Raw genomic sequence first — 19,295 nt, forward strand, 5'->3', positions numbered from 1 at the left:
ATCTTATCAAAACAATCTAAGAAATCTTAAGAATGCTGCTTTTCTAGTAATACATAAATATACACGAACATGAGCAAGAATCCAAGGAAAGAAACAGTACTTATTCATAGGATTGACAGTTTTATTATTACACCAGCCTGAAATAACATATAATGGTGTGTGAGTGTGCGCTGGAGTTTCTAAAAGCAGCTTTTAAGATCCGCTTAATGTGCGACAGGTTCAACTTTTCTCCTTTGAATTCAGGAGGATGGGGGTCTCCTGGGGATAAAGGGAGGGGGAGATAAACTTTTCATGCAAACTCTACTGTCACTCTAGTTTATTTATTTATTCAGCAATATTTAATGTACAGTCACCATATGCCAGGCTCTGCAGAAATAACTTGGGGCCCTTAGAAAACAACTCCACTTTTAGGAAGCTCTGATCCTAGGCAAGAAATGCAGTGTTAGCAAAGGCTATTATTACAGAAAAGAAAACGGTAGTACTAGGTGGGGAATCTAATCAGACAAAGATAAAGAGAATCTTGCAGGATAAAAGAGAACCCAACCTAAGAGCCCAAGGAAAAGTAAGACAGGTCAATGAGCAAACTGAGAATGCTGAATCAGAAGGAATCTTCTGGAATTCTTTGTTAGCTTGGCTTTCTCCATTCTAACCATTAGCAAAGACTCCTTTTAGATGACAAGTAATTGGCTGGATGCATTAGTAAAAATGTAGAGAACTAAAGAAAACAACAAAGCAAAATAATTGAGTATGGGATACTTTGAATTGTCAATGTGGATGACTAATGAATAAGGTCGCATCTCACAGGTAAACCATCTAGATGCCTTCAACACTAAAAACTGGAGGTGGTGTTGAAAATGAACTACATACCTTGTGGGTGGAGGTAGGAAGGAAAAACAGAGAGAGGGAGGGAAGGAGTGACATTATCTAAAAAGAAATGTACTCTACTTGACTTATGTGATGGTAACCCCTCTGTACATCACCTTCACAATAATAAAACATTTTTAAAGGAAAAGAACTGAAGTTGGACTCCGCTGCAGAGAAAGGACTTCAGTGGCTTCTTTGGGCTGTGCCTTCAACTTTCCTTGTTGTTTTCTTGCTGGGTGAGGGATCTGGCAAAATAAAAAAAGCATATGGGGCTGGGAAGGTGGCTCAGTGGTAGAGTGCTTGTCTTGTATGCATAAGACCCTAAGTTCGATTCCTCAGCACCACATAAGCAGAAAAAGCCGGAAGTGGCGCTGTGGCTCAAGTGGTAGAGCACTAGCCTTCAGCTGAAGAGCTGAGGGATAGCATCCAGGCTCAGAGTTCAAGCCCCAGGACTGGCTATATATCTCTCTCTATATATATATGTAGATACATACATAGATAGATAGATAGATATGCTTATATATAGTATAGATATATTTTGTATATATTATATATATATATGTATATACACATATTATATATATATATGTGTATATATATATATGTAATCTAAATAATATAGGTAACCTAAAACACAGTTGTATTGAGATCCGTGGTCATGGGCCAACCCTAAGCATCATAGGAGCCCATTCCAGGCAGGGCATGAGCACAGAGGATTAGAGGAGCCAGAATTTTTAGATAGCAGAGGATACATAATGTAGGGCCCAGTGTAAGGGAGTGGTTTGAGAAGGGTGAGAAGTAAACTCAGCAAATTATTCAGGGAAACAGATGAAGCTGATGTGCGCAGGGTTATTCCAGAGAGGACTATGACTTGGTATGCTTCCTTATATAAGAAATGGAACTAAGTGCTCATTGCATTCACATTGGAAGAGTGAAAATACATTTATGAGGTGACCTTGACCTTGATTGCAAAATACAAACATTCATAAGGTGATGCTGACACTAATGGCAAATCCATCCAAATCCCACACAGTGTGATGCTCTGCTCCTATTCTCAACTCTAGGTATGAACCAAACCATGAATTAAGGCAACTTTTGGCCCTAGTAAAGCAGAGTAGTTCTTCAAGGACTATAGGGCCTTCTTCCTCCCTCCCTCTCTGCCTCCCTCTCTTCCTTCTTTCTTTCCTTCCTTTTTTTCCTTCCTTCTCCTTCTCTTTCTCTATCCTTCTCTTTCCCTCCCTCCCTCTCAAATCTTCGAACCATCCAAGTTCATTTTAGGCCTAATCTTTGCCAATGCGCACTGGGAAGTCTTCCCATATCCAATTTGCCTCCTGCTCAAGTGTCCAGGCCCAGACTTACCATCTCCTCCCAATATGGAGCCAGAGTTGGCCATGCCTGGGTGGGACACAGGATCTGGGCAAAGTGTAGGAAGGTGTAGGATCCATACACTGAAATCCATACACTGACAGCCCATTTGCATGAGAGGAAAAACTCTCTCTCTCTCTCTTTCTCTCTCTCTCTCTTTCTCTCTCTCTCCCTCCCTCCCTTCCTTCTTCCTTCCTTCCTTCCTCCCTTCCTACCTTCTTTCCTTCCTTCCTTCCTTCCTCTTTCCCTCCCTCCCTCTGTCTCTCTGTCCCTTCTTCTTTCCCTTTCCTCTTCCTTCATTTTTCCTTCCTTCTCTTTCTCCCTCTCTCCTCTTCCCCTCCCTCCCTCTCAAGTATTCACACTTGCTATGAGTATTCTACCATATGAACTACAACCCTAGTCCCTTTTGCTTTTAGCTTGTTTTTCAGATAGAATCTCCCTGTCTTCTTCTTGGTCTGGCATTGGCTGAAATCCTCCATTCTTTGTCTCCCTGGTAGTTGCGATTACAAGTGTGAGCCACCATAACCAGTGTGAATATTCTTTTCCAAGATTCAACTTAAGCCTAGGGTTCTGAAAAGGAAAAAAATCTGTGAATATATCTCAATATTTTAAAGTAATTTTCAGATCCACTAGCAAGAATGTGTTAAACCACACTAATATTAATGATATTGCCTTGTCTCCGCTATGTGAGTCATTACATAAACTCTAGTGCTTATGCCAACCTATGGATTTTGCATCTCTATTTGCTAGATAAGGTAGTGAAGTTAGCATCTCTAGGAACTAGTGAATCGAGCTAGCTGGACCACAATGGGATCACAGACATTCAACTTTGGTCCATCTTCCTGTTCCAACCAATTAATTGGCTTGTGGAGATGAAACAATAAGACCTTTGGTAAATAAAAATTTGCAATGAACAGTACTTTTGTTTATTAATTAATTTTTCTTTAAGCTCAAAGAAATTCTACGTAAGACTCATGACTCTTAATCATGGACAGATGACAATTTTTATTCATACACTGAGGGAGACTAGGACTAATCAATCAATACAAATAAGGTATTAAATATGGATGCCATTTTATTTCTGAACTGAATACTACCATATAGATATGCTATCAGAGTCCCTATGGATGGGAAATTTCACTCTATGCAGTGATTTCAGAACAAAGTCTTTTAATTGTTGTGGTGCCACAAAATGCCTGGATGCCTTAGCAGCCAGTCGGTAAACAAGAGTAGAGAATGTGGAATGTCATTATTATTAAGTTGTCCCAGAAACAATTCCTTGACAGACTACTAATCCATTGGTAAGGATGTGAATTCACTGTGGGAGAGCTCAGATATGTCCCAATGGAAAATGTGTGCTATACAAATTGGACAACTAAGGTCACTGTCATGGACATCTAAGGTCTCCATCTTCTACTTACAGCTATTAACTTCACAATCATTTTACTACTGCTGTTCATTGTTGTCATTGAAGTAGTCATATAAATGGGTTTCAGTCCAATATGTCAGTTCATGAGTTCAATCTATCTTAATCAATGTCACCATTTCGATCATTCTCCCCCACATTTATCCCAACCCACCCACCCCTCCAGTTACCTGATTTCATTTTTATATATGTACATTGAGTATTATGACTATATTCACCTACCATTCCTTTCTTTTAGGATCCTATTAAAAGTAAATAGCCTACTCAGAAATTAAAGAAAGTAAGTATTTTTAGAGACTTATGTGTCATTTTTAACCATCTATTTGAACAATACACTGGTTATCCCCACTAACTTGACAAGAAACTGGTTAAATATTAAACTGATACACATATAGCACAGATATATTTAGAATACTTTAAAAGACTTGATTATATGCTATTGGTCTTTTATCTTGGACTTACAGCTATACTAGAAAATTTTAATCATTAAAGTTCTAGCATGTGAAAAAAATTTCATTGATTCACCCTCCAAATATCACTTTTCCTTTCTTTCTCTTCTTTTATTTTCTTTCTTTCCTTTTCTTTTTTACTTTTCTGCTAGTACTAGGGCTTGAACTCAAGGTCTCACTTGGCATTTTCAGCCAAGGCTGGTGCTCTACCACTTGAGCCACATCTCCACTTCCAGATTATTGGTGGTTAATTGGAGATTATTGTCTGTCTTTTCCACCTATGCTGACTTTGAACTGTGATCCTCAGATCTCAGCCCCCAGAGTAGCTAATGTTACAGGAGTGAGCCATCCACACCTGGCCAAAATGTCTTATTATTTTGTGTACTTATTTACATGAATGCATTTACTTAACAAATGTTTTTCGTGTATCCCTAGATTTGTTTTCTCATGCCAATGCAGGGGTTCGTACTCAGAACCTCACACTCTCACACTATTTTTTGCACAAGTCTGGTGTCTACCACTTGAATCACAACTCTACCTCTAGTTGTTTTCTAGCTAATAGGAGTTAAGAGACTTACATTTTTTTCTGCCGTAGATGGCATCAAACTGAGACCCTCAGATCTCAGTCCCCTGAGCTAGGACTATAGTTGTGAGACATTGTTTTGCATTTTTTGTTGATGGAAATATATTTTTCTAGTATAGACTGGTACACTGCAAAAAGACCACCTATTCACAGAAGAGTGATTAACAATATTATGCTTTTCTTTACAAGCAGATATAATGACCAAAATTGTCCACTTTTAAAAAGCTTTACCTGTCACTTCTCTACTATTCTAATCCACTCAACTGCTTGTGTCTAAGGCAATTTTTGTTTCCTCCACATTACTTTCAAATGAATTTCTATCATTTCTTCACTTGACACCCTATTCCGTTACAGTTTTGTGCTGGTGACTGTTGATATATGAGAAACTAAATTCTTTATGTTGGAACATTTGCTTTATTACCACCTAGAAGAAATCTATTTCTTGGTACACCTTTGTGACTGAGGTCTCTCGGTTGCTTTCCGATGTGAACAGTAATTTCAATGGTTGTAAAATTGTAAGTTCAGAATATTTTCTTTTCATGGAAAACTACAAACAGGATACTTACAGCCTACAGGCAGTTATTACTATTATGGAGATATTTGGTGCTGACCCAATGGTTTCTTTCTCTTGTTTTGTAATTTAATTTTTCCCCCGTGGGTACTTTAGATTCTTTTTTTTACAGAAATGAAGATATTCGCCTAAATAATTTAACATTCACCCTTCTCCATTAATTTTTCTAATATAAGTTTAAAAATCAAATTTTTGACACAAAATTTTTCTCAGTGGTTTAGTAATTTTGCTCCTTTTCCAGTTGGCACCTGGAATAGATTATTTCAGAGAATATACATTTCTATTGTAGATATACTTTGTTCCTAAATATGTCATTTTGTCTTTTACCTTTCCATCATCACAATTACATTATATATTTTCTCTGAATAACAGAAAATGGTTGAGAATGGTCTTTTAGTTTCCTAATTTATTTTTTCTAAAGCATCAATCTGCCTTTTGTTGCTTCTATTGTATTTTAATTTGGTGATGTTTTTCTAAATCTGAAGATTTCATAATATTTAATTTATTTAAGCATCAATTAAGAAAAAATAATAGACATAGTCTTTGAGAAACATCTTCCTACTAATGTTTTAGTAGGTTTATTTCTTAGAAGGATATTTGCTTAAATTCTTTGTATTCTTGTCTAGGTGTAGAAGTAATAATAATGATAATAAATGTGTATGGTTTTTTTGTTCTTGTTTTTGGGTTTTTTTTCAGTCATAGGCTTGGGTGCTGTCCCTCAGCTCTTCAGCTCAAGGCTAGTGTTCTACCACTTTGAGCTACAGCACCACTTCTGGTTTTCTGGTGGTTAATTGGAGATAAGAGTCTCACAGACTTTCCTGCCCAGATCTCAGCCTCTTGAGTAGCTAGGATTACAGGCTTGAGCCACTGGAGTCTGCCTTTGGTTCTTTTTGTTGTTGGTGGTAGTGGTGCTGGTGGTGGTGGTTGTGGGGCTTGAACTCTGGGCCTGGGTGTTGTCCCTCAACTGTTCAGCTCAAGGCTAGCACTCTACCACTTGAGCCACAGTGCCACTTCCAGTTTTCTGGTGGTTAATTGGAGAGAAGAGTCTCATGGACTTTCCTGCCTGGGCTGGCTTTGAACTGCAATCCTCAAATCTCAGCCTCCTGAAGAGCTAGGATTAGGAGCATGAGCCACACTGTGGATCTTTTAATGTGTGTATAACAATGACATTTGTGTCTTTGAACTTGCCTCATCCTTGACATGGTAACTCATGCTTGTTTAGTTCTGTTCATTGAAATGAGCTGTTCCAGAAGTTGTTATTGGATACAATGTATAGTTCCAAATAAAAGGAAAGAGTGGTTTACTTTTATGAGCTTTATATCATTCTTAGTCTAGTTTCAATTTGTCATTTGCCTTGAGGAAACCACAACCACATAGACTCAGCCCCAGATGGCTGTTAGCACTAGTGCGAACCCCAAGCTATCAAGCTTGGCATCCCTCACTGATCACTGCAGCTTCCTGAGTCAGGAGGTCTGGACACCAAGTGCCCAGGACAAACAATGGGTCTTCCTCACCAAATGAAAGACAGAGCTGCTATTTCCTACAGTTCCAACTAACAGGATATGTATCATAATTATATTCTATTTACATTTTTTTTCCAGTGGCTCACAGCTAGCTGAGGCCTTGTTATCTCCCTCCAATTCTAAACAACTCCCCTGAGGAGGAATTGACTCTTTCCTTATCCTTCTCTAGGTGGGACGTGTGGAACTTGCAGTCTCAGCAGGGTCATTGTGACAGCTTTGAGAAAATTCTCTTGCCTCCTCTGGCCTACCATTTCCTCCAGCACCACTTTCCCATTTCTCTCCAGTGCCCATTTCTAACTAGTGCTTGGAGTATCTGTCTGCTGTTACTGACACATTTGCAATGATTACTTTTTTTCTAACTGGGAATACCTTGGTAGTCATGGTGAAATCTCATACATAATATTGAAACATTTCAAAGGAAAAGATAGGTGGAGGGGAAGGGGAAAAACAAGTCGTTTAAATAAGGATACAGGTGGACCTGTTGCAACAATGAGAAGTACAAGTCTTTATGTCGAAAACTAACTTTACAACTTTGCTGGGGGGGGGGAGTGGGAATGATTGGGGGGGAGAGGATGGGAAGGGATGGGAAGGGGAAACAAAGGAGGAGGCTACAATGCTTGATAAGAAATGTGCTCATTATCTTGCCCATGTAATTGTAACCCTTCTGTACAGTATTTTCACAATAAAAAACAAATAACAATTTTTTAAAAAATGTACTATTATTGTCCAATTTTATTGTGCAATATAAACTCATCAATCCATCCATTGAATTTATAATGGACCAAAGTTAACCTTGTCCTGTGAGTAAACTTAACACTGAACTTATCGTGGAAAATATAATCATATAAAAATGTTTCTTGCTACACCATGACCACTGGTTAAGGTACTAGATAATGTCAGTCTTTCCAACTTCCCAGTGCCAACTTTCCAATTGAAAAACACATTTACAAATGGAGGAAGTTGCTCTTGTTCAGCTCTCTTTGGCCTGATGGCACAACAGCTCTGAGAAGACAGATTGGAGTCCTGTAGCAGACTCAAGCGCTGTCCCTGCACTGGCTCAAGCTGTCCTCCCTTCACACATGGCTACCTGGCCTGGGCCCCAGAGCTCACCCTGTGTTCAGAGTCATCTGGTATACCCTCGACTCATTTGCCTTTTCAAGAATTCCCATATTAAACAGACAAATGAAGCAAATCTTCTCCAGGTTTACTTACAAGCAAATAATACTATTAAAAAAATCGATTGCTAAATAATTTATCAACTGTGCAAGGAAACATGCAACTATTAAAAATGTTAAAGAAAAATGGTGATGATATGGGGAAATTCTATAATGTAAACAGAAATAAAGGTTACACAGGGAAGTGTATACAGTGGTTCATCTATATAGCAAGGGATTTGTTTCAGGATCCTCTGCAGATTCCAAAACCTAAGGATGCTCAAGCCCCTTATATAAGATGATGTAAGAATTTGCATATATCCCACACACCCTCCTGTGCACTTTCACTCAACTTCAGATTACTTATAATGCCTACTAAAATCAACTGCTATGTAAGTAGCATTTATACTCTTTTTTTTTATTGTGAAAATACTGTACAGAGGGGTTACAATTATATGGGCAAGAACATTTATACTCTTTATTATAACAAAAAAGTCTATATATGTCCTTTGTTCAGATGTTGTGATTCTGTAATATTTTAATCCACCAGCAGTTGAATCCATGGATGGAGAGTCCATGAGTACATAGATCAACTGCAGTATTCAATCAACTGTGTCAAAGGAAACCAAATAGAAGAATCAAAGAGAATATACTCAAATGCTTTAAGTTCACTCAGATGGTAGATACATTATGCTTCTTTGTTCTTTTACAATAGCTTCTAATTCCTATGATATGTATTCTCTGCCATAACATATTTTCACAGTTCTAGAACTACAAGTGATTAATAATGCAAAATGTTCACTAAGTCACATTACAAACTTGTTCTTCAATGTGATCTCAATGGAAGAGAGTAGATTCATGGCGATGAGAATGTGAAATAGCCATTCTTTTTAACTGTTTAGCTGTAATAGCCCTTGCATAAATATGGTTTGTGCTATGACTGAGGCTTGAATTTAAGGTTTCATGCTTGTGCTCTTGCTGGGCATTTGTGCTCAAGGCTGGCGGTGCTTCTACCACTGGGAGTCACAGTTCCATTTTCCCACTCCCTCCTGTGAGAGAATTAGTGGATCATTATCTGCATCTTCAGACTGTCCCCACACAATTTGTCTGTGGCATCCATTTCCCATCATCATCATCATCATCACCATCATCGTCATCTTAGACCTAGATTCCATGTTTGTCTCACTCAACATGATGATCACTAGTTCCATCCATGTTCCTGCAGATGACATATAATTTCATTTTCCTTTATGGGTATGTATGTACGTATGTATGTATGTAATTATATTATATTGTATATATCTACTGCAAGTAGATATGATATGTGTATTTTCTTTGTAATTTGCCGGTTGTTGGGGTATCCCTATGTAGCTCAAACTTGGGATTCTCCTTCCTGCCTCTGCCTCTTATGTTCTGGGATTACAAGTGTTGGCCATGATTCCTGGTCTTATTCTTTTTTTTATGTTTATGTCATGACATATTTTCAATAATTTGGAATGAATACACTTAAATATGAAAACAGCGCAAATCATATTTACTATTTTCTGCTTTTATGTACAGAGTATTGTAGTTTTCATTTTAATTTCAAAAATTTTTTACCATCTAAGTAATAAAGAGAAATGTATTTAAATGTAAGTGGAAGCAAATAATAAAATTAATAGGGCATAAATTGTTAATATACATATGCTACCTACCTGAGGTTCACTTTCCTATAAGAGCTATATTGCTTATTAGGAATATATGTATTTATTAGTGCTGCATGTATTATTTAATATGATTTTGTTTAAATTGATGAAATATTAAAAATATTATTGGTTTAGAAGAGTATTTCATTTTTTTCATTTCAGTTTATTCACTTGTTCCAAAATTGACTTTCTTAGTTAATGACATTTAGGGAGTATGAGGTTGTGTTTTCTGACGGATTCCATGCACTCAGCCATAGATAAGGTTGCTTTGTGGGTCACACTTGCAAACTCACTCAAAGCTTAAAAAAGAAACAAGACCTCTATACTTTAGACCTGGAATTTCAGGCCCTTGTCCATTTTCCTTTGTGCCTCCACTGTTGTAACTAAATGCTCATTTTGGCATTCAAAACTGGTTTGAGTAAAGAAAGAGAGGAATAGTTCATTGAGAATGACCCAACTACCAATAAATATAGAAGACTGATCATCATAATGGCTTTTGTCATGCTGTGGTCATCATAATGGCTTTTGTCATGGCCTCATATCCATTCACTGAGCTTTTTAAAAAGTGAATGGAGGGCCCATGCAGGTGGGTCACGCCTGTAATCCTAGCTACTCAGGAGGCTGAGATCTGAGGATCAAGGTTCAAAGCCAGCCTGGGCAGGAAAGTCCATGTGACCCTTATCTCCAATAAACAACTCAGAAAACTGAAGTGGTGCTGTGGCTCAAGTGGTAGAGCACTAGCCTTGAGCTGAAGAGATCAGGGAAAGCACTCAGGCCCAGAGTTCAAGCCCCATGACCAACAAAAAAAAAGAAAAAGTGAATGGAATACTAAAACATACACACAGATGATTCCATAGTTTGATTTCCTAATCATTCATTCATTTTTTATCTCAAATTTTTAGTCAGAGGAATTTCACTTATTCAAAACAGAAATTCAAAACATTTCTTAATTTATTAATTTTCAAAGGATTTTCATTATATATTGATTATGGTCAAGTAAAATCTTACTCCCCCTTATTTTTTGGATACAATTATTTTTCTACTGCATCTGCTCTCAAAGTCAGAAATAACATTCAAATAAATAATTTAGGATATGATTGTAATGTTATTCTTTGGAGTTTGTACTAAATTTAGATAAAAATGAAATTAACGTGAAACATTTCATCAATAGGAAATGGTTTTTCTTTCCCTAACTTCCTTTTAAGTCTATAATTTTTGCTTCAGTACTTTAAATTGAAAGATTGATATCTCTCAGAAGGCTGTGATCTAAGGATCACAGTTCAAAGCTAGCCAAGGCAGAAAAGTCTGTGAGACTCTTATCTCTAGTTAACCACCAAAAACCAAAAGTAGAGCTGCAGATCAAGTGGTAGAACATAAGCCTTGAGCAAAGAAGCTCAAGCACAGAACCTTGGCCTTGAGTTCAAGCCCCAGGACTGGCACACACACACAAAAAGAAGAATACAGTCTTACTATTTAAATATTCAATTAATGAAAATATTTAAATATTTTCTATTAGTTTTATTCTATGCAATTGTAGAATCTGGTATATGTCTTTTCTCTCCTCTTAATATAATATAGAAACTTATAAAGGGCACCCCCCCCACACACACACAGAGATAGAAGTATATTTATTTAGATATATGTGATAGTCCTCATGTGATTCTATAATTTGATTTCTTAACTTCTTTTATTCTTTTATCATAGACATATTCCTGCCTCTGAATAAACATAGTAAATAAACAAACAAATAAATAGATTAACTCATCTTCCTAGTAGAAATCAAGTATTTTGTTATCTGAGCTGGGCATAGAAGTTTATACCTTTAACCTACTTACTCAGAAGGCAGAGATCAGGAGAATCATAGATTGAATCAAATGTTAGGGAGACCTCATCTCAATTAACAATAAGCTACACATGTTGCAAAGCATCTATCACTCCGGCTATGCAGTAAGCATAAATAGGATGATCAGGGTCTCAGCCAGCTCAGGCATAAACACAAGACCTTACTCAAATGTAACTAAAGAGTTTGCGGTGTGGCCCAAGTGAATGCCTGCCTACCAAACACAAGGCCCTGAGTTCAAGTCCCAACATTACCAAAAATGCTTTCATTCTATGATTGTATCATAATCTACTTAACCAAATTCCCACCAATGAGTGTCCAGAACATGAACTTGCTTAAACATTCAAACCATTTGACATGATCTAAGACAAAAAGTTAAGTGCACCTATCTCTTCTCCAAAATAACTAATGTAATGTCCAGCTCTTTCTCTGGCGATTCACATGATACACCTGATTAGATGATAAGCTTGACATAGTATCTAGTATCTGATGACTTTCTTTAAAATGAAGATTTTAGCTTAGTTACAGCTACTCTTTTCTTATGTTTCCTCCCTGTTTCATTTTTTAAACTATTTTTATTCGTTCATTTATTATTTGTTAAAATATGCCTATGCTTCTTTGTAAAATGTTCTGCGTTGTTGGCTAAACGTAACCGAGTCTTCCTTGCTTAGTGGATTGAGTGAGTCTCTATGCATCCAAGTTTGGTGGGAGCTGATTCTCCACTTCCATGCCTTATGCTGGGAAGGCCGAGCACAGAGCTGCAATGCACTGGTACAAGAAGCATCCCCAGCACTGAAGTCCTAAGCACTCCCCCCGGTTCCTCTGTCCTCACGCTTTCCCCTCACCTGATACGGTAAATTCAAGATTGAGAAGAAGACAGTGCTAGAGATAGTACCTTGAGCCTAGCAGGGGAGCTCAGAGGCTGCATGACCCAGACTAAACTCTTTCACTTTATGGTCCTAGCTCGTGTCCTGTGGAGACTCTGGGGTAGACACAGAAAGTCCCTGCTAGCCTCTCCATAGTCACCGCCCCATGATGGTTACACGTGGGCATGCGCCCTAGGGTCAAGGAGACAGAGGCCTCAGGGCAGCGTTCGGACATCCACCAAAGACAACTGCGGGACGCCTCCATCGTTCTTTTTGGATTTGGGGGAAGTTTTAAGAAACCACCTTAAAGGTGGTTTTCGTTGTTGTGAATTGAAGCACTTCTACTAAATCCTAAGGCACATTTTAAGATGTGAAACCTTCACTTACCCCTCTCACCAATAATCACAGCAAAAGGTTTGGCTAAAACTATTTATTATTCCATAAGAAGTACTAAGTGAAGCGAAGAGTTTTTTTTTCTGTGTTCTTCTACACTGGACCTCAACATCATATTCTCTGTCTCTGTCTCTCTCTCTCTTTCTCTCTCTCTTCCTCTTTTCCTCCCCCTTCTCCCCGTCTCTTCTCTTCTAATCATTGTGGGAAGATCTGGTGGTTGTGGGATGATCCAGTAGGATTAGGGGTGGGATCAATACTGGTCTGGACTGATGGATCCAAAAGGGTAGATCTGGGCATCCAAGACTGTAAACCACATATAGTGCATGGGAGGCCTGCAAACAGTCACCAAGCCTTTCCTGCAAGTTGGGAAACATTCCAGAAAGCTACCTCCACCACTGTCTCCTCTTTCCTTACAGAAGGGGCCAATCCAACGCTTTGGCCTCATCAGCCCCCACAGATGCTGCTCCATGTCTCTCCCTGCCAGTTTTGGCTCTGCATGGCGTCTCCCAGGCCCACTGACTGTCGGTTGCCATAACAACATTGGGCAACCAAGGGAGGCCTGGCGGAGCAGTGGTGGGCCAGGTGGAGAGGAGGTGGTAGAACAGAGAGCTGAGCCACACCGCATCCCTGAGAGGACAAGATGGAGGTGCAGGCAAGTGACCACCACAAAGGTGGGGCTCCCGAAGCCGAAGGGGATAGTGAGGAAAAAGCTTCCAACAACTTCAAGTTAGTGCACATTAGCAAAGTCTGGCCTGGCCTCAATGCTGATGAAGTTCAAGGTGGAGGAGGAAGGTAAAAAGGAAACACAGAGGAGAAAATGAGAATGTTAGTGACCCGTTGCAGAAAAGAAGCATGAGAAACTGGGAAACCAAAGAGAGACATTTCTACAACCTCAAACAAGTTGAACATGGTAGTTTATCTATCTATCAATCGATCGATCTATTGATCTATCTATCTTTCTGTGTATCTATCTTCTATCATCTATCTATATCCTTCTCTGTGGCCTATTTAGATTCCCACCAGCATTGTTTTAACATGAAACAAGAACAAAGTTGGAGACCAACTCCAGGACAGATTGACATTCTTGGTTATGAGAAGCAAATAGGTCAAGCCTTGTTTAATTTTGTGAATATGACTGGAAAGACCTAATTTGCCTTTTTCCTTGAATTATGATTATGACTTCAGTGAGTTAGTGACTATTCAAATGTCTGGACCGCTAATCTTTAAAAGTTCTCAAACATCTCTACAGCTGTATGGCTGATCTTGATTTCATCAGCATCAATATTTAACATTCTTCTTTTTCATCTTCCTATCTTTTTCCTTGCATCCTTCTTTCTTTCTTCCTTTCCTCCTTTGTTTCCTTTTCTTTTCTTCCTTCCTCCTGCTTTCTTTCTTTCTGTTTTCCTTTCTTTTTTCTGTCCTTTTTATTTATTGCTTTTGATAGATTTTCTCTTGTAAGAGTAACCAAGATCTGCTCTTTAACATATAATTAAAGACTGGATAACTTTCATTAACTTTGTCATTAAAATGAAATAAAAATTTTAAAAAATCTTTGTGTGTTGTATACCTTTGATGATTTTATTTTTTCTGAAATAAGCATCCAGGGATTAAAAATATCAAAAAAATAGAGAGATTTCATATCTATATCGATATTAATATATAGATATTTCATATCTATATATGAAATATATGAAATATCTATATATTAATATCTATATAGATATGAAATATACAAGGCATGTTATCTGAGAATACATATAAATTTTAGGATCATCCAGTATGATGCTTCATTACATTTTCATTTAGTGTGTATGTGTGTGTGTGTGTGTGTGTGTGTGTGTGTGTGTGTTTGTGCTCACATGCACATGCATGTGCACAAGTCCTGGGCTTGAACTCAGGGCCTGGATGCTGTCCCTGAGTTTTTGCAGTTAGGACTAGTAGTATACCACTTATGCCACAGCTCCACTTTTTTTGCAAGTTAAATGGATATAAGATTCTCACAAGCTGGGGCTGGGAAGGTGGCTCAGGGGTAGAGCGCTTGGCCTTGCATGCCTGAGGCCCTGGGTTCGATTCCTCGGCACCACATAAGCAAAAAGAAAAAAGCCGGAAGTGGCGCTGTGGCTCAAGTGGTAGAGTGCTAGCCTTGAGCTGAAGAGCTGAGGGACAGCGCCCAGGCCCAGAGTTCAAGCCCCACGACCGGACCCAAAAAAAAAAATTCTCACAAGCTTTCATACCCGATATGGCTTTGAACCATGATCCTCACATCTCAGTTTTCTGAATAGCTAGGATTGCAGATATGGGCCACTGGCACCCAGCTTCATTGAGTAGCTAGGATTGCAGACATGGGCCACTGGCACCCAGTTTCATTTATTATTTTTGACAGAGTCTTTCTATATATTGACCATCCTGGAACTTCTCATGTAGCCAAGGCTGGTTGTGAACTTGCAGTCCTCCTGTCTCAGCCTTCCCAGTGATGGGATTATAGGTGAACACCACCAAGCCATCATGATCATATACCCAACTGGTATTTTCAGTCATTCATCTATGATCTTGTAAAAACATAGGCAAGTTTGGAAAGTATAAAGTGGGAAGAACCTCTATAGTTCTATACAACTTTTGAGGTGACGCTGATATGTAGGTCCCAGAGTAGCAAGGATCCATTGAAGTGGTATTCAATGATGTTGAGTCACATGCATTCCCTAAAATTCAATAAAACAACAAAAGGTCCACAGTTTTACTATGAAGGGGTAGTGGATGTAGGAGCAGGGACCTAGACATCGTCAAGTATACCCCAGGGGTGTTTGAGTCATTTACATGGAAAACCTTGCTGTATGTATAACATACTCTGGAATGCACAGAAACATCTAAACACTGTGTCAATCTTAAATAATGCAGGGACTCGTGGGAGTTCAAAGAACAATAAATGTATTCATAATTCTTTTATCCATAAGATATGCTGAACAGATACCTTTAAAGCATTCCTATGAAGATTTTTGTATATTCATTGCTTCTTATCAGCATCTGGAGTTTCACAGGGGATGCCAACCAGATAAAACCTAAGAGACAGAGAACCCTTTCTCTGTGTCTTACAGGTAAGTTGGGAGAAATGGATCAAGGCTCCCAAATCAGAATCTCATTCCAGATACTATTGCTATAGATTCTATCTATCTATCCATCCATCTATCTATCTATCTATCTATCTATCTATCCATCCATCCTACCTATATCAAATATATTTATCTGTATATATTATCTATATTGTATATCTATATACTGTATAAATACATACTATACATACTACATATATAACTATATCTGTAGGCCATAAAGATATGTATCTACATGCTATATATGCTATATACACTACAGATATGCTATAAATATAATATCTATATTGTATTAGATAGACTATCTATATCTACACAGTATACACTGTATTGATAGTATATGTCTATATAAAAACTGCTAAGTAGATAATATTCAAGGAGATGTTGAAAAAACTCAAGAATTGTCATCTGAGACACTGCTATTTAAGGTCAGTTATGGAAAGTATCTTCAAGCGGGTGACTATTGATTTATATAATTTTAAACACACATACGTGAGCACCATGGAACTAAAGAAGCAGATGTAGCAAGGGAGACCATATAGAGACTAATTCAGTGGTTGAGACCAAGAGGATGAGTAGAAAGAAGGTTACCATTGGCAGAATGCTGGGGTGAGGTGTGCTGAGTTAGCAGGGGGCTGTGGGTTTAGTTGATAATCTATCTAGCACATTCCTCTGGAGAGTCTCCACATTCCTGGAGGGCTGATTTTACCTGTAGTCTTAGCCAGACAGTAAGCTTTTCATATTTGCTAAAGGAAGGACAGAGCCATCAGAACATCAGAACAGCCAACCCCCCTCATAGTGTTCCCTTCATACCCAGGTAGGACAGTCAGTCCCATGGTGAAAATGGTCACTTGAACTTCAAGGGCCAGATTTGAATTGCAGTCCTCAAATCCTCCTCCCACACTGCTGAGTTCCCTGTGTGTCTCCCTCCCCAACAAGGAGACATTCTTCTACTCATGTTTTGTTGATTACTTCTCCTATCATTGTTAGGTTTACTCCTATATTTTTTAATTCTTCTGTTTGTCATAGATGCACCTTATAGCGTGATTAGCACATTCTCATTTGTTTTCTACTCTTGAACAATTTTTCAATATTCAGAATTTTATAATATTCAGTTGGTGTTTTCTGCTTTCATACGATTGCAAACTGTGAATCACCCTGTTTAGCTTAAAAGTGTCCTTAGGCATTGCTGAGTACCTCACTCAGAGACACAATACCTTCTGAATCACAGAAGTTCATCAAGAGTTCCTCTGATTTCCTGCAGTACATTTGTTCCACAGATTTGTAGTAACACTTTTTCATGTCTCTTCCTTTGATTGTCTCAACATGTCTATTCACATTTCTCTGTTTGTATATTTTAATTCTATTTGGTTTTTCAAGTCCCAAGATAAGCAGCAGATAGCTACAAAAGGCATTGGGCTTTCCAATGTTTCACCTGTGTATGTGAAGATAGAAGGACGTTTAGGCCCCATATGAACTTACTTTGTCAGCTCTGATTTTCCCTTGATGATACTGAAAATTAGCCATCCCACAGGGCAATCCTGCCAGGCTAACAATGCCTACAGACAGCCTCTCAAAGGGTCACTTCCCAGCTCCCCATGCTGAGGCTCTGCTCTCTAAGCTATGGTGCTGTTGCTATACATAAGAGGAAGCAGCCTGTGTTGCAAAGCACATAGCCAGTACCACCAATGCCCATTTTCTGAGAAAGACTCTGCAGTCATTTGTGAACACACCTGACTTAGGAAAAGATACTTTGAACTGTGTGTATCACATATTTCCTGTACTGACTATGCTGTGCTGTGGCCCAGCATGTCGGGGTGTCAGAACTGGCTGTCGATTTCCCCATGGCTCACCTTTGCCTGCAGCACTGGTTGTAAACTTCCTGAAACCTGTGGTGTTTCCTGTCATTTCAATTCTTCCCGCACCCCACCCCCACCCCCAGCCCTGCCCAAGGCAAATTTTTCTATGATTTTTGGTTGACTTGTGGATTAATCAGTGCTGTTTCAACTACACCCAGTCTACTAAAAGGCCCTCCAAGCAGATGACATAAAACTGTTATCCCCTTTCTCAATGCATATATCCTTTTAGTCATCTTGATGAATATATCATAGAATTATATAGTGCATGAAGATTGTCATGTATATCCTGATTTTCTTGGTTCTCTTAATTATCATTTTTACTTTCTATTTTCTACATATTTCTGAAAGTATAAAAATGAAGTAATGCTGTTTTTTTAAGCTAATTAGCAAACATCTGGGATTTCTCAGGATCTTGGAATCTCTTAACTTAGCCACTTATCTAATTGAACTTTCTTCACTACATGAAATACATTTCTGATGAGTTTCATTCTGAAGTCACTGGGTTCATGTAGATAGTGAGTATATAAAATGGCCAGTATGATGGAGGAAGTGAATTTTAAATTTAAATGTTAAATTTAAGTGTTAAATTTTGCTAATTTAACTTTAGATAACCATATACATCTATGGTTACCATATATGATCTTGTACCAACACCTAGAGATAAAAATCCTGAGGTTTCATCATAACCTCATAGAGCTATAATCCTGTGTAGGTATTAGGGTAAGGTAGAGTTTCAAAAATTATCTCCACGGTTCTTAATATGCACTGAGATGGTCATAAATGACTGATTTGGTTCCAGGAATAATGGAAAAGAGGCTTGGTAAGGTCTTGCTTATGTTCCGCAGGCATTGATGAAATCTCAGAGATAGAGCATCCTGTACATTACAAAGACCTTGGTTGAAAAATGCTGAGCTAATGTTGTATCTACTGGCTTGTCTAAAGCAGACATTGCCTGTTAATCACTGTGTACTTCTAATTCTACTCACCCATGGAAGCCTTCTCAAGCAGGCCCTGTGAACTTCTCACTGCAGATTAATCCCCGGCATAAACTGACTTGCTGTCTACATAAGAGACTGACAAACTGGTTTTGGGTAAAGGGACAGAGAGTAAATATGGAATTCACTGCCCTAAACTCTCTGTCACACATATTCATAGCTGCCATTGGAGCATGAATGTTGCCATGAGCAATACATAAACAAATGGGTGTGGCTATGCCCTACTAAGCCTTTACTTACAGACTGAAATTTGATGTAATTTCTTCCTATAATGAAATATTGCTTTTTTTTTTCAGTTTTCTCAACCTCATAACAATCTAAAAACCATTCTTAGCTCTTTGTCCAAAAATAAACAGGACACAGCAAGCTCTATTTGGCCCAGGTGGCAGTTTGCCAGTCTTTATCTGGATGGTTTCTTAGGTCTCTTTTATTTCAAGTGTTTAATGAATCAAAGATTTTTGTTGCTATAAATCATTTGGACTAGGACATTAGTATAGTATACTTTGGCTCTTTATGTGTCCCTGTAGCATTCTATTAGGAGCTATGTAATCGAGCAAATAAAACAAAGATATCATGGTGATTCTTACCTCAGTGACATTTCTACAACATGAATGG

This window comes from Dipodomys merriami, unplaced genomic scaffold (assembly GCF_024711535.1).
Source record: "Dipodomys merriami isolate MVZ:Mamm:240054 unplaced genomic scaffold, mDipMer1.0.p SCAF_104, whole genome shotgun sequence".
Taxonomy (NCBI): domain Eukaryota; kingdom Metazoa; phylum Chordata; class Mammalia; order Rodentia; family Heteromyidae; genus Dipodomys; species Dipodomys merriami.